This window comes from Ambystoma mexicanum, chromosome 6q (genome assembly GCF_040938575.1).
Source record: "Ambystoma mexicanum isolate Mex_15411 chromosome 6q, UKY_AmexF1_1, whole genome shotgun sequence".
Taxonomy (NCBI): domain Eukaryota; kingdom Metazoa; phylum Chordata; class Amphibia; order Caudata; family Ambystomatidae; genus Ambystoma; species Ambystoma mexicanum.
Window position 1 is genome coordinate 197011637 of NC_090937.1, and position 16413 is coordinate 197028049.

The 16413-nt window shown below is 50.5% G+C and overlaps 1 protein-coding gene across 9 annotated transcripts in view; it reads right to left on the reverse strand.

Annotated features, from left to right (window-relative positions):
* The window catches only part of PTBP3 (polypyrimidine tract binding protein 3), a 1755480-nt gene that overhangs the window by 863833 nt on the left and 875234 nt on the right, over positions 1–16413 (reverse strand). The window lies entirely within an intron of this gene.

Here is a 16413-nt window from a genome sequence, read left to right on the forward strand (position 1 = left end):
AAAAAAAGAAGATTGACCCCAATAAAAGCTCACTACAGCTTGATGTCAAAAAACGTAATATTCATTGTTTGGCAGTGAAGGATGGTATTATAGAATAGACTATGGGGGTTTGACTAACCACCCAGGTCTACAACAAGGATGCATAAACCAACGCTTGCATGAAGCAGCTTAAGCCCCTTACTGAATTAACTGAGGTAAAGACGTACTGACAGTGTGCAGGCGCTTGAAGCAAATAGGGTGTGTTCTAACAATTAATGTCTCAGGAGGAAATGCTGTGCTGTTCCAAAACCATACTTTTCTCAGGGTTGCAGACTTCAACTATATTCAGTGCCACTGCCAATAGGAAAATTCACGTTTATGACTGGTTTATATAGTCCAGGAGAGAATTGAAAGTGCTGTATGAATCCTACAGGTTTTCCTGTTAGAAAGCACACCATTCTTTGTGTGATATACTGGAGAACCTAGTGAAGAAGTAAAACGCAAATGCCAATTTGTGGTGCACAGGGAGGCATTTTCTGAACTGCTGCAGTGTGACTAAAGAGAAAGTAGTACAGCTGACAAGTTAATGACTTGTCAGAAGGGTTTACATACAAAAGACCTTAAGAGCAATGAGCAGGGCAAGCCAACAGCCATTTCATGGAACTCAGACACACCACCACACACGCTACTCCTCCCGAGATCATACTCAGACAGTACAGACTTAGAACACACACACTCCCTATAGCTTTCCTCTCCACACCCATGCAGGTAACACCTAGGAACTCACGCCTAGGCTCTCGCACTCACGCCAAGACCTGCTGCCCACCATACACTATTACCCGCAAGCACCTTAACAGGTCTCCGACGCTCGCTCCAACCTCACATGACCAATGTGAAGTCAGACATCACTTGACTAATAAGCCTACTCAGGCTACCAAAAAGCTTATCCCCATTACCAACCTCAAGCCACCACAACCAAAAAAGCTCCAACACCTTAAATGTGCTCTATTAAATGTTCGCTCACTCAACGCCCACGCTTTAGAAGTCAATGACATTATTACCAACCAAGACCTAGACATGTTAGCCATAACAGAAACATGGTTGCACCCTGCCTCTGGCCCGACTATCAGTTTAGCTGTACCATCAGGTTACTCGATCTTAAGACAGGACAGATTAACTAAAATGGGAGGTGGAGTTGCACTAATCTTTAAAGACACCCTAGCCTTAAGACAGACTCCCGCCACAGGGGAAGACTCCATTGACATCCTCTCAGCCAAACTTACCCCCTCCCCCAAAGACACAGTAAACATTCATGTCATATATAGACCCCCAGGCCCCACCAATAATTTCAAAGGCATAGTCAACCATCTTCTTGGAAAAAACATCAAACAAACTTCCAAAACATTGTTTCTAGGAGACCTAAATCTTGGATATAATGATAAACTTGACAAAGAAGCTACCACCCTCACCAGAAACCTCACAGATATAGGATTCACACAGATAGTCACTGCCCCGACCCATAATAAAGGCTGTATCTTAGACTGGGTGGCTGATCACAACTGTGGCTCCACCCTCAACTCCAACACAGCCCTTCCATGGTCTGATCACAACTGCCTTCAATTCTGCATCCCCATATCCTCCTACTCCATACCTCTTATAGCAGCACCGGCCATGCTAGCCAGAAGTGCCAAAAAACTTACAACAGACAATATACGTCCCCTTCTCAACATCCCCTGCCTAGCACCCCCGTTCTCCTCCGACCCCAGCATTCTAGCAGAGATCTTCAAAGACACCCTCACCCATGCCATCAACGCCGCAGCCCCTCTTGAAAACAAAAAAGAAAAAAAATCGTTTCACTCCAACTCATGGTTCACGGAGGACTTATTAAATCTTCCCCAATGCAAGCGCCAAGCCCTCAAAACATGGCAGGCCAATCCCTGTGATGCCACCAAAGTAGACTTTCTCAGTATCTCTAAAAAATACAAACATGCCATATTCAAGGCGAAATCAGAAACCTACAATAAAAGTATCTTGGAAGCCAACTCCCACTCAAAAGAGCTTTTCACCATCTTTAAAGAGCTCACTATCCCCCCAATCTGCACAGATGAGATTGTTAAGGATGAGGCCAGGTGCAACAGCATTCAAACAGCAATGTTAAATAAAATAGACCTTCTTCAAAATAAAATAGCAGAACACTTTAAGGCTCTGCACCCCCAACAGACCCTCTCCGTCAATACCGCCAAAGATGAGCACACCTCCAAATTCGATTTCTCTCCAATCACCGAGTCGGATACTCTCCACATCCTCAAACAGCTCAAACCATCTCAATGCAAAGGAGATATGTGCCCCCCCAACATCATTAAAGAATGTGCGGCACCCCTCGCACCAATCATCACAGCATTCATTAACGCCTCATTCAAGACGGGCAAAGTCCCTGACAGCCTTAAAGAGGCGTGGGTGCGCCCACTCTTAAAGAAACCAACTCTGGACCCTGCCCAACCTAATAATTATCGGCCCATTACTACGGTTCCATTTCTCCTAAAAATCCTAGATAAAGCTGCACACATGCAGATACAGGCCTACCTGGAAAACAACTCTGTCCTAGGTAAAAGGCAGTCCGGATTCTGCAAAGGTCATGGCACTGAAACCGCCTTACTAGATCTGAAGAATCAAATTACCCTGATCTTAGATAAAGGCAAGCCGGCCCTTCTGCTCCTCCTAGACCTCTCGGCGGCATTTGATTTAGTCGATCACGCCATCCTCACAAACCATCTCACTCAGGCCGCACATTTCTCCAAACAAGCCACAAATTGGATCACCTCCTTCCTCGAAGGTAGAGTGATGAAAGTGTTTTCCAATACAGCCAACGCAGAGCCTACCACCATCAGGTATGGAGTCCCTCAGAGCTCATGTACGGCTCCCACCCTCTATAATCTTTTTACCAAACCTCTCTTTGATAAACTGGACGCACTTGGGATCACATACACCAACTACGTTGACGATACCCAAGTACTCCTTCCGCTCACAGGACTCTACCACCAGGACGCAGCCACCCTCCAGAATATATACGCCACCATCCAAGCATGGATGGCCACAAACGGTCTATGTCTTAACGGAGATAAGACCGAAATTCTCATCCTTGGCCAAAAATCCACTCTCACGAACCTCGACCCACTCTTCACCAACTTCTGCATAGACAATTGTGTCATCCCAGTTCTACCTTCTGTTAAAACACTAGGAGTCCACATTGACGCATCACTCTCCATGGACAAGCAAGTCAACTCCATTGTCTCTGCCTCCGCCCTGAGCACTAAGCTCATTAATGCAATCAAACCTTTCCTAACTAAAGATAATTGCCTATCCATTGACAGAGCCACCATTGGAGCCAAACTAGATTATTGCAATGCGCTATTGGCTGGCACCTCCAACTCCAATCTCAATAAACTCCAAACAACACAAAATAAAGCACTAAGAGCAGCCCTCAATATACCTAAAAGGGACCACATCGCGCAAACCAGAAGGGAAGCACACCGGCTACCTGTTAAAGAGCGCATTACATTCAAAATACTTACCACCGCACACAAATGTATTAACCTGTCTGCACCTTCATACCTGTCTGACACGCTAGTCAGATCTCACTCCACTAGACCAACGAGACAATGCCACACCAACCAATTTAGGGTCCCACGCATCAAACGAGCTAAAGCAGGTGGAATAAGCTTCCCCTACATCGCCCCTAAGCTATGGAACGCATTACCTAGCACGCTCAGAGCAGAAACCTCTCTCACTGCCTTCCGAAAAAAACTGAAAACCACCTTGTTCAACTAACTCCTCCAACGTCATGTCTTCTGACCCTCTCCTCCTCCTCTCTTCTCCTCCACTCCTGTAGCTACTACTTTTCTCTTGCAACTAAGTAATGACTTTTCTGTATGTATAACAAGTCATGTTCATATCTGTAACAAGCGCCACGATGCCCTCTGGGCTGCCTGTGCGCTTAACAAATGCGAATAAATAAATAAATACATACTGTGTTAGAGGATCTATTCTGCTTTGGACCAAAGTGCACGGTGTAGTAGTGCTAGTCATTTCTTAACAGACTAAAAGAATAGTTACAAAAAAGGACATCTAATTTCACTTTTACCTTGGTGACACTTCTTCATATGGGGTTTTGCCATCAAAGGAAACATTTGCAGAGATTTGATAGATTATCCACAATATTTCATTGACATTATGATTTTATCCCCTATAGCTGAACAACGGGAGAGGAAATAAGAACTGAAATTAATAAGGGGGTCAGTGAACTGCAACTCCTAAAGGCTATATAAGTAAAAAAAAAAACATATTGCTATAAAAAAGTTTTTAGCTTCTTTGTTTCCCTGCTCCTTCTCATGACAGATCCCCCTCCTTCATTTCTGTCCCCCAACCCCCCCACCCTGGAATCTCTTACTTCATCTGCTGCAACCTGGGTGACATCTTTGACTCTTCTCTTTTCTCATCACATTTCCACTCTTGCGTGTTCTGGTCACTTTCAGCTCTCCAATATTTCAAAAACCTGTCCATTCCTTTCATTTTCTCCAACTAAAATTGTTATTCTTACCCTTTGTGATAAATCGAGGAATTCAGTCACTTCTCCCCCATGGGGGAGCCTTTCCTTGTGAGGCTAGGGAGGTGAAACCGCTATGCTGTACTCTCCCCTACGGATAGAGGCAAACGGGGCCACACCGGGAGAGACCCCCCCCTCCATGTGGATGAGGACTCCCGTTCCGACTGAGTAACTCCCTTTCCAACCAAACAATGCCTATTCTGTTGGGAGAGAACAAGAGAAATGTACCTACATTTTTTAATTGTGCTGTTTGAGAACAAAACAAGCACCTGTTGGGTACGAAGACGAAGAAGATCCATTGAGTTAGTGAAAACAAGTATCTGAGGTACTGAAACAAAGAAACCTAAGTGAATCATAGAGATTATGGCTCAGACACTGAGAAAGGACTCCAAAGAGATGCTGGGGAAGTGCCAGAATAGCATCATAAAAGTGGGAGGTGAGAGCATGACAGCAAGCGAGACCCAGGAGTTTCAAACCAGATCCAGGAGGGATGCCGAAGAGAAAGCAAACACCCAGACAAGGGACACTCCCGGAAGAAGAAGTGCCCGAGGAGCACTATTCCCTAGATAGCCTAGCAGGAGGCTTTGAGGCAGAGTTTGGTCCCAGGAGGGACAAACCAGTGAGAAGTGGTGGCAGAGAACGGGGAAGAGAGGAAATCCATCTCTGAGACGAAACCACTTGGCAGAAAGCACACCGGAGCGTCCCTGAAGAGGTAGCGGAGCCAAGGACGAAAGGCATCCTGAACCGCGCTGGCCGAGACGGGGGAAGAAAGGGAATCTCTTTCTGTGCCGATACACAGAAAGAGAAATACACAGAAGCGCATCCAGAAAAGCAGCAGAGAGGCACAAGAGCCGCCCTATCGTGAGAGAAGTATGGAAGGGGAACATCAAACTGGTGATGCAGCCCCTATGCAAGGAAGTCAACAGGGAGAGTGCGAGACTGGGGGGGAAGAAGCAATGACAACAATTGGTTTAATCAATGTCAGCACAGTACCGAAACCATATATAAATGATTTAAGTAATCCTACTTGTCCCAGTAACAAGGAGTGTGAGAATAGGTACGGGGCTAAACATACTTGTCTCAGTAACAAGGAGGGTGAGAATAATTACTGTGGCCGTCCTACTCATCCCAGTGAGAGGACCAATAATCAAGAGCGCTAAAAACATCATTGGTATTGTAATTATTTGTGTAGCGCTTGTACACAAGTGAGGTGCTTCAAAGCGCTTCAAGGCAGGAAGGGAACAAGGGAATACAGTTGTCATTCTTAGGCCATGAAGATTCCAAATGATCTAACAATAACTAGTTTACTAGGCACAGAGGCAAATCTACTAGTGAAGTGCTTGACAAAGGGTGAGGGGAGAAAATAAAAAGGGGGGGTAACATGCAGATCATGAACTACAGTACTGGTCGGGCAAACAATTCAGATTGCTTGGTGGTTGGTCATTCAATGCGTCTATGCATGAGTATTTCAAGCACAATCAAAACTGGGGAGTGTGGGGGAGTAAGAGGGGGGACAAGAGGGAGGATTGGACAGACGGACTTGCTGGTTGAGTAAGTGCGCAGAACAGGAAGTGCGAGGGAATGGACAAGTGCGCCCAGTACAGCAGGGGCCAGGGTTAAGTGCAGAGTGTTTGCCCCTATCATGGGGACCTGTGAGGTTCCGAAGGTGCACCAGGCGACCAGTCAGCAAACTGAGCAGGGGGAATGAGAAGGAAGGAGGGAAATAGGGGGGTTAGCAGGGGAGAGGGAGCGAGAAAGAGGAAGAGGAAAGTCTTTAGGAGTTTCCGGAACTTGAGGTCCGGTTCAAGAGGAAGAGAGGTAGGGAGGCTGTTCCAGAGGGAGGCACCTGCAAAGATAGGGATCTACCCCCAAATCTCTGTTTGGAGAAACGACTCACCCACAGAGAGTTGGAGGAGGCAGACGAATGGCTCTTGAGATTATTTGGGAAGAGAGTGTTGTAGAAAGTAAGAGCTCAGGCCCCAGAAAGCCTTGTGGACTATGTAGGGGGGCTTGAACTTGATCCTTGCAGGCATGTGGAGCCAGTAAGGAGAGATTTCAGTGCCGGAGAGATGGCCAAGGATAAGTCTTGCGGTTCTGTTCTGGATAGGTTAAAGAGGTCAGCGAGTAGAAGTAGGAAGATTGAGAAAGATTGTTGCAGTAGTCAAGTCTGGAGAGAACCAGCGCTCTGGAGACAGTGAGCCTCTGGTGGAAGGTGAGAAGAATAAGTTACTTACCCCGGGTAATGTTCTTTCGACTGGATGTTCCTCCCACGTATTCATCTTTGAAATTCGATATCCAGCTTCAGCTGCTTTGGAAAATAAATTTTGGCAGAGTAAGTAACTTGTTCATCGAATGGATTGGGTCCTCCCACGTATACTTCATCTTTGATAGACTCCCAAAGCAGTATTAGATTTGGTGGAGGGGGTAAGAATTTCTGTTTCTTATGGAACATATATGAACCGAATGCAGGACTGCTCCTTTCCTAAAGCTCCCATCCTGACCGAGGAAAGAGACTAGGCAGTAATGTTTTGTGAACGTGTGAATCGTAGACCACGTTGCTGCCTCACAAATACTTTTTATCGGTACACCCCTTTGCAGGGCTCTAGAGGTAGCCATGCCCCTGGTGGAATGGACTCTTAACCCTTCAGGCGGATCCTTGCCTGCCAGTCAGTAACACTCCGAAAAAGCCAGAATGATCCACCTGGATAAGGTCTGTTTAGAAACAGCCTGACCCAGTTTGTGGCCTGTATAGCCAATAAAAAGCTCATCAAGGTTTTGACAGCCTAGATACATGAAAGCTCAACGCTCAGAGAGTCCAACCTCTAATCTCTTCTCTTTCTTGCCAGGATCAGGCGGGGGATAGAAAGGAGGTCAAATATAGATATAGATATAAATAGATAGTAGAGGGTGGCTTGGATGAAAATGCATGCAACTCGCCCTACGGGTTGAAGTTAGGGCTACCAAAAGAATGGTTTCCTTAAAAAAAACATGTGTAAAGGTTCAAAGGGTGCACACAAGACATTTTAATACCAGATTAAGGCCCCCAGTTGGAACCTGAAAAGGAGATGGGGGAGCACATTGGTGAGTCCCTTTTGAAATTGTGTCACCAGTGGAATTTTGAAATATGAACATTCCTCTGATGAGCGCTTAAAGATGAAAAGCACTGCCAAATAGCCTTTAATAGTACCAAAATGGAGCTCCAGATTGGCTAAAGATAGTAGAAAGGACAAAACATCTGTGCTTTGCACAGAAAAGGATATACATTCTTCTCTTTTAACCAGTTGCAGAATTTAATAAAGTTACTCACCATAGTTACTACCGTACTCCTAGTCCATAGTCCCCTTTCCTCCATACTTGTGGGACATTCCGCCCTTTGGGACGGGACCAGAGCACTTTGGTAAAAAAGCGTCAACATGTTTTGATTTTTGTCCTTTTATTTTTACGCAGGGTACCGCACGTGGCCGTAACCCCACCCTCCTGAGCTCTGCCCCACGCATTGCCCTTCAGTCCTTTTCTATCACCATGTCTGATACCATTTAAGCAATAATAGAGGATAGATTTTAGAGGAGACAGCGGGCGGGCATATGGAGGAAAGGGGACTATGGACCAGGAGTAAGGTAGTCACTACGGTGAGTAACTTTATTATACTCCTACATCCTGTCCCCTTTCCTCCATACTTGTGGGAGATTCTCCAGCACACACCAAAGTTAGTTCGGGTGGATGGAAAAAAACTTTTACTAGAATAAGTTCTTAAGAACAGCCTGGCCAAATTGGGTATCAGCCCTGGAGCACAGGTCCAAGCAATAATGCTTACAAAACGTTGCTGGGAAGCCCATGTAGCCGCTTTGACAATGGTTTCCCAATGGACATACTTTTGGAAGGCAACAGCAGCCGCTTTGCGACGTACAAGATGAGCATGGATGCCTTTCAGAGGTTGAAGGCCTTGAATGCTATAGGCTTCTGAAATACATGAGGCAATCCATCTGGAGATAGTTGCTTTGGAAGCCGGTTTCCCTTTTGGGTCTCCGAATTGTGAGAAGCCCCTGAGTTCACTCGTTCTATCGAAGTAAAATATCAGGGTTTGCCTGACGTCTAGGTTGTGTAAGATTCTCTAGGCATCCGATGCCGAATTAGTGAAAAAAGACAGGTAAGGAGATCGATTGATTCAAATGAAAATCGGTAATGCATCAGGCAGGAAGGAAGGATGAGTGCAAAGCACTACCTTATCGAAAGTGAAGAACAGATGTTGCACAGAAAGAGATTGGAGCTCACTTATTTGGCTCACCAATGTCACTGCGATCAGAAAAGCGACCTTCCAAGAAAGGTATTTAAGATCGGTAGTGGCCATGGGTTCAAACGGTTTAAGGAAAAACGGACCACATTCAAATCCCATTTGGGATCAGGGGTGCTCACAGGCGGGAAGAGATGAAGACCCGCAAAATGCCTCTTAATGACCGGATTAGTCAATGAATAAGAACAGTTGTCCGTGGACAGGTAGGCCGCAACGGCAGATAAGTAAGTCCTGCAAGACTTGGCACTTTTTGTCAGCATTCATGCACTGTTTTAGCACTTTGATACTCTGCTCTTTTTCCATCAGCATTTATGCATTTGAGGCAGCATTGAATTCACAATCTGAAAGTAACAGCTATAAGCTTTATGAAAAATAGGTACAATAAGGGCAGTTGATTAGTTATGATGAAGATAAGCCAGTACCCACTGATCAAGGGTCATTCACATAAGAAAACTCCTCATGTACAGAATATATATTGTCTATTCATGCAGTATCAAATTGGAATGTTTTTACAACTTTCATGTGTTTGTATACTTTTTATGATTAATACTTTGTCTATTTTTATGAAACTGTGTTTATTATACTAATAGAATATGACTATATAATTATTACTACTGACCGAGCTTACCCTCTTTTCCACCCTTCACTATCGATTGTATTTATATTCAAATTATTGATTGCTCCGTATGACCACTCCCCTTGGTTTCTTAGTCCTGCAAGACAGGACATGAATGCTCAAAGCTGCGAGGTAAGACACAAATGATAAAACAGTGTCAACCTTAGCATGCCTGGGGTCAAGCTGCTTTGTTAAGCACCAGCACCATTTTCTCCTATATTGAGACCTCATAGAAGGTTTTCTGGATGCTTGGATAATGTGCATGTTGTCCTCTGACAAATTAAACTAAAGATCTGAATTCAGGCACGAGGACGCCAAGCTGAAAGATTGTGGGGAGGGGATCGCTCTGGTGAAGGTCGGGAATCAGCAGCAATCTGATTGGTTGAAGAGTCGACAGATGCTGAAGTTCCAAAAAACAGAATATGGCTGGCCACCAATGAGCTATGAAGAGGAGGGTGCAATTTGATGTACTCCCGAGCTTGCACTGTGACCGATGAATCAGAGGCAGGGGAGGAAAGGCATAAGCCTTCATGTTGTGCCACAGAACCTCGAGAGCGTCTACCAGGAAGGACGCCCTGAGGCCGTCTCTGGATGCATACAGAGGAAGTTTCCTGTTTGTAAAAGTCGCAAAGAGGTCCACTTCTGGAGTGCCCAATAGGCGTAAAATGTTGGAGAGAACATCACTGTTCAGCTCCCACTCATAACTGGCTGCCGAGTGGCAGCTGAGTGATACTGCAGTTACATTGATGTGACCCAGGATGTGAAACGCCAGGAGAAAAACCTTGTGCTGGATGGCCCAGTCCCAGACCTATTTGGCTAGGTCGACAAGGGGAGGTGACTTGGTGCCAGGAACAAGTTACTTACCTGTAACTGTTGTTCTCCAGCATGGGTCTGGCATGGATTCACATGCTCATGAATATTCCCCGTCGTCAGGCTGGGAATCCTCGGTAAAGAAAAAACCAGTATCAGTTTCGTTTCTGATCTGTCTTTCGTAGTAATAACCAATCACTGGTCTCTGCGTCATACTGACCACAGCCAATGACTGCCCTCTACCTAAGCACCGCCTCTGGCAGCCATCTTCAGATTTGGAAGCACGTGAAGTGGCAGTATGACCAAGTGAAGAGCCGCAGAGGGGTAGGCGGGAGGGTTCGCATGTGAATCCATGCCAGACCCATGCTGGAGAACAACAGTTACAGGTAAGTAACTTGTTCCTTCTCCAGCATGGGGTCTGGCATGGATTCACATGCTCATGAATAAAGAATACATAGCAGTACACACATGCACAACCACGGGAGGTGGCAAAGGCTCAACATTAAGCATCACATCAACTCAACATTAAGCATCTTACCTCCTCACCAGGCTCACCTCAGGCGAACAGGTTGCGCAGCACTGCTTGGCCGACCCTGGACTCCTCCCTGGAATCCCGGTCGACGCAGTAGAATTTCGTGAAGGTGTGCGTCGACCTCCACGTAGCAGCCCTGCATATGTCCAGCAGGGGCACACCAGATAGGAACGCCGTGGTAGCTGCGATCGCTCTGGTGGAATGGGCTCTCGGACGGCCAGGCAGCGGTCGGTTTGCCAACCGGTGACAGCACATGATACAGCCGGAGAGCCATCTGGAGATGGAAGCCTTCGAGAGAGCCTTCCCCTGATTGACAGGTCCAAAGTTCACAAAGAGTTGTGACGTCTTCCGAAAACCCTTCGTGCGGTCCACGTAGAACTTCAGCGCTCTAGCTACATCCAGCGAGTGCAAAGTCCTCTCAGCCGGCGACGAAGGCGACGGGAAGAACACAGGTAACACCAAGGGTTCGTTGAGATGGAAGTCCGACGGTACCTTGGGCATGAAGGAGGGGTGCGTCCTGAGCACTACCCTCGTGTCGTGGAAAGTCAAGTACGGGGCCTTGCAGGAAAGGGCCTGGATCTCTCCCACTCGTCGTGCGGAGGTGATGGCCACAAGAAAAGCTGTTTTCCACGATAGAAACTTCAACGGGGCCGAGTGCAGAGGCTCGAACGGAGGTCTCTTGAGCTTGGTCAGCACCACGTTGAGCTCCCACGCCGGGGCCGGAGCCTTCACCGGCGGGAACGATCTGAACAGTCCCTTCATGAACTCTTTCACCAGACGATGAGACCACAAGGACGTCCGGCCCGTGGTTCTGGTGTATCGGGAGATCGCAGCAAGATGAATCTTGATGGACGCATGTGCCAGACCAGCTTTGGCCAGCGTCAGCAGGTACGGCAGTACTTGGGGAGCCGTAATCCGTAGAGGGTTAATCTTCTGTGCGTGGCACCAGACAGAGAACCTCTTCCATTTGTGTCCATAGCATTTAAGAGTCGAGGACGCCCTGGCCTTTGCAAGAACCTCTCTGCAATCGGCCGGTATGTCGTATCCTCCAAACTCTAGTGCTGCAGGGGCCAGGCCTGCAAGTTCAGCGACTTCGGGTCGTGGTGGAGGATGGCGCCTCCTTCCCTGGAGAGTAGATCCGCGTCCGCCGGCAGCTTGATCGGCGGGGACGCTGACAAGTCCAGAAGGTCCGGGAACCATATCTGCCTCGGCCACGCAGGTTTGTTTGTTTGTTTGTTTGGAATTTATTGTGCGCACCAGACCCTGGAGTATAAGGGCGCAAAAGTAAGAATATATACAGCTTAGAGCATAAGTTACAGGTTACAGTTACAAGTTACAGACATTAGCGGTTACAGAAATTACCAGTTACAGGTGCAAGTTTTTCAATTGGCAGTTGACGAGGATCATCCTGCACCGTGACCTCTTGAGCTGGTTGACGAGCCGGATTAGCAGAGGCAAGGGAGGGAACGCGTAGAGGAACAGGCCCTCCCAGGGGAACGAGAAAGCATCGCCCATGCTCCTCGTCTGGGGAAACCTGCTGGCGAACCTCCGGCACTTGGCGTTCGTCGCCGTCGCGAACAGGTCGATCTGGGGTGTGCCCCACCGTCGGAAGAGGCGATCCACCAGATCCTGCCGTAGTTCCCACTCGTGGCACGAGCGCAGCTCCCTGCTGAGTGAGTCGGCGATGGTGTTTTTTATCCCTGCCAGATGAAACGGCACCAGAAAAATCCCTTGGGCGACGGCCCAATGCCACAGGTCCTGCGCCTCCTTGGACAGCGCTGGGGACCTGGTTCCGCCCTGTTTCCTGATGTAAAACATGGTGGTGGTGTTGTCGGTGAAGATCCTCACCACCTTGCCCTTGAGGGACGGAAGGAAGGACCTGAGGGCCCAAAACACTGCACGGAGCTCCAGGACGTTGATATGTAGGGACTTCTCCGTCGGGAGCCAGAGTCCCCTTGCGTGCAGATTTTCGGTGTGCGCTCCCCACCCTTCCAGGGAGGCATCCGTGGTCACAGTCTCCTGGTGGGCTGGGGTCTGGAAGTCCATGCCCGCCGTCAGATGCGCGCGGGTGCCCCACCACCGTATCGCTCGTCGGAAACTCTCGTCGAGCTTGATCCTTTCCTCGAAGCTGCCCGTCGTCTGGATCCAGCGCGCATCCAGGAATTCTTGCAACGGGCGCATCCGGAGCCTGCACATGGGAATGAGGTAGATGCAGGAAGACATCATCCCGAGGAGGGACTTGATGGACCTCACTTTGGCCGCGTCGGCCACCAACATCCGTTGCACCTTGCCCAAGATGGTCCTGGTCCTCTCCTCCGACGGGGAGGCCAGAAGGGGCACTGTGTCGAGCCTCGCTCCCAGAACAGTGCGACTTGCGCGGGCACCAGGTGGGATTTGGCGTAGTTCACGGAGAATCCCAGGTCCGTGAGGAGTTGGACGGTCCTTGCCGTGTGGACCACGGCGAGCTCCCTCGTCTTGGCGCGGATGAGCCAGTCGTCCAGGTAGGGGTAGACGTAATGACGCCCTTGGACCACGAATCTGAGGAATTTGCGGTGCCCCTTTAGGATGGGAATGTGGAAGTAGGCATCCTCCAAATCCAATGACGATAGGAAGTCTCCTTCCTCCAGCTGACCCAGGACGTGCTGGAGGGTGACCATCCGGAACTTCTGCGCCTTGATGAACTTGTTCAGACGTCGCAGGTCCAGGATGGGGCGCCATCCTCCCGTCTTCTTCTTCACGAGGAAGTATCTCGAGTAGACTCCGGAGCCCCGAAGCCTCTTTGGGACGAGTTCGATGGCGCCCTTTCTGAGCATCGCCTTTACCTCCAGGAGAAGTTGAGGGACGTGAAGTTCTTTCCTGGCCACGGGGGGGACGCGCGGGCACCTTCTTTGAAACTCGAGCGCGTGGCCCCGGGCCAGGGCGTCCAGCACCCAACGGTCGGTGGAGATGGACTCCCACACGCTGACGAAGCCCGCCAGCCGGCCTCCCACCGGGGTGCTTCGGTGGGGGCCCGACCCCAAGGCCGGTTCAATCCTGCTTGGACGCGGCCTTGCCGCCTTGACCTCCTTGGCGACGACGGCGGGGTCCGCTAGACTTGCCTCGTCCTCTGTAGGCCTCTTGCGACGACGAGCGGGCCGCTTGACGGTAGGAAGCGAAACCGCCGCCGGAACCTTTGGAGGCGCCCTTGCCTCCGCCGCTCCGAAAGGGCGTCCGTCGTTGCAGGACTCCAAGGGCCCGGGCCGTCTCAGTATCCGCCTTGATGGCCTGAAGGGAATCGTCCACTGTCTTCCCAAACAGGTTGTTCCCGTCGAAGGGCATGTCCAGGACTCTGGTCTGGACGTCCTGCCGGAAGTCCGTAGCTTTGAGCCATCCACGACGTCGAAGGCAAACACCGTTGCCCAGCTGGCGGAATCCAGTGTCGGCGATGTCCGTCGCCACGGTGATGGCGTGGTCCGAGGCCACCTCACCTTCCTGCAGGATCTCAAGGGCCTCCGCCCTCTTGTCGTCCGGCAGAAAATCCAGCAGAGGAGCCATCTTGTACCAGAGCTCCCTGTCGTAGCGGGCCACGATAGCCAAGGCGTTGGCCGCTTTAATCGTCGTCGCTGCCGACGAGATGACTCTACGCCCCATAGTATCCAATTTCTTTCCCTCGCCGTCCGGCGGGGAAGTCGATGTGGAGGCCGCACCCCCCCCCCGCTTTCTTCCTGGCTGCCGCGGAGACGACGGAGTCCGGGGTAGGCTGCGCCCGGAGGCATAGGGGGGCCGTGTCCGGGACCCGGTACTTTTTCTCGTACCGGTCTCTTCTAGCTGGCGTCGTGGAAGGGTTCTTGAGGAGGGAAAGGCCCTCATCCCAAATGTCGTCCAACAGAGGCACTGCGAGGACCGTCTTCCTCTTGGCCTCGCGCCGCTGATAAAGGAAGCCTTCCTTTTTCTTCTCCTCAGGGCAGAGTTGGAAAAGCTCGGAAGCCCTGGAGATCATGGAGTGGAAAGATCCGATCTCGTCGGGCGGAGAGGCCCTGGTGGGAGGCGACGACGGAAAATCCTCGTCGTATGCCTCGTCGTCCGTACCCGTCGCTGCCGTGTCAGTCCCCGTATCATCCCCTCGGGTGGACGGGGAGGAGGGCTGGAAGGGGCGCGACGGTTGAAAAGGAGGTGGTGGATGGATCCTTCTTTTCTTGGTAGGGGGAACACCAGAAGGTCCCGGTTCTGGATCCCCCGACGGGAGAGGTTCCTCCGTCGGTAACGGTAGCCTCGTCCTTATCTCGGAGCATAAGGACTGTATGGCCAACAAAATGGCCGCCGAGTTGTCTTGCGGCGCTGGCAGAGGGGAATCCGACGGGCGAGCAGGGGCCCCGTCGGTATCCTCGACGATGTCGTCGTCGTCGTCACCTGCGTCGGGATCCATTCCGACGGGCTGGCCTTCTTCCACGCCTAGGCCGTGGCTTAAGACCTCGATCAGTTCCTCTTCTGAGGTTGAGGCCGACTCTACGACGACGCCCTGCCCCCCCTCCTTCTTCCCCACGGAGGGTTTCACGGGGGTCCTATCGATGGGCACAAAGGAAGACTCCCTCCGAGGAGGCAGGGAGATTCTGGGCCCTGAGGTCGCCACCACTGGTGCAGCCACCACAGGCTGAGCCAGGGCCGCCGCGACCGTTTCGATAGAGGGCTTGGTCGGATGGATCAAGGCCTTCACCACCTTAGGTGCGCTCACCGCCTTATCCGTGAGGGAGGGGGCACTGCCACGCTCCTCCTCTGCCTTAGAGCTCGACCGGGGCCTCTCCAGGAGCTTCGCCGGGTGCTCGGCCTTCCTCTTACCCGACCCAGAGCGTTGGCTCGTGGTTGATGGTGCCGGGGAGGGTGCGCCCTGCCTGGCGCCCGCAGAGCCCGACCGTTCGGCGCTCCCGGTGCCAGCGGACTCGCGGTGCTTGGCCTTATGTTGGGCCCCCGTCGCCGGGGCGCCCTCAAAGGTCTTAGAAGACCGCTCGGATTTCTTCTTCTTCTCGCCAGACGGGCTCTTACCCTCCAGCCAGTTGGCGAGACGTTGATGGCGGTCCTTCATGGTCCGTTCCGACATGTTGCCGCAAAACGCACAGTCCTTCTCCACGTGCGTCTTGTCCTCATGAAGGCAGTAAAGGCAGAAAGAGTGTTCGTCCTCCTTGAAGACGTTCTGCAGCTGGCATCCAGGGCAGACCCTGAACAGCTTTCCGGGCGTCGAGCTTCCCTTCTCCTGGGCCATCTCCGAGACAGGGCCTGAGAAGCTTCTGGAGTCCTCCGAAGTGTAGCTCGACGAAATCTTCACCCTTGAGGGGCACAGATGAATCCGACACGGGTCCCCGTTGATCGGATGTAGGATCGGTGGAGCTTGAGGCTCTTTTGACCGAAAGAATCGAAGTTTTTGTAAAAAGCGCGAAAAAATAGCACTAACGCTCGAGAGCAATAGCACGAGGATCCCAACACATGAACGTGCGGTAAAAATCTGAAGATGGCTGCCAGAGGCGGTGCTTAGGTAGAGGGCAGTCATTGGCTGTGGTCAGTATGACGCAGAGACCAGTGATTGGTTATTACTACGAAAGACAGATCAG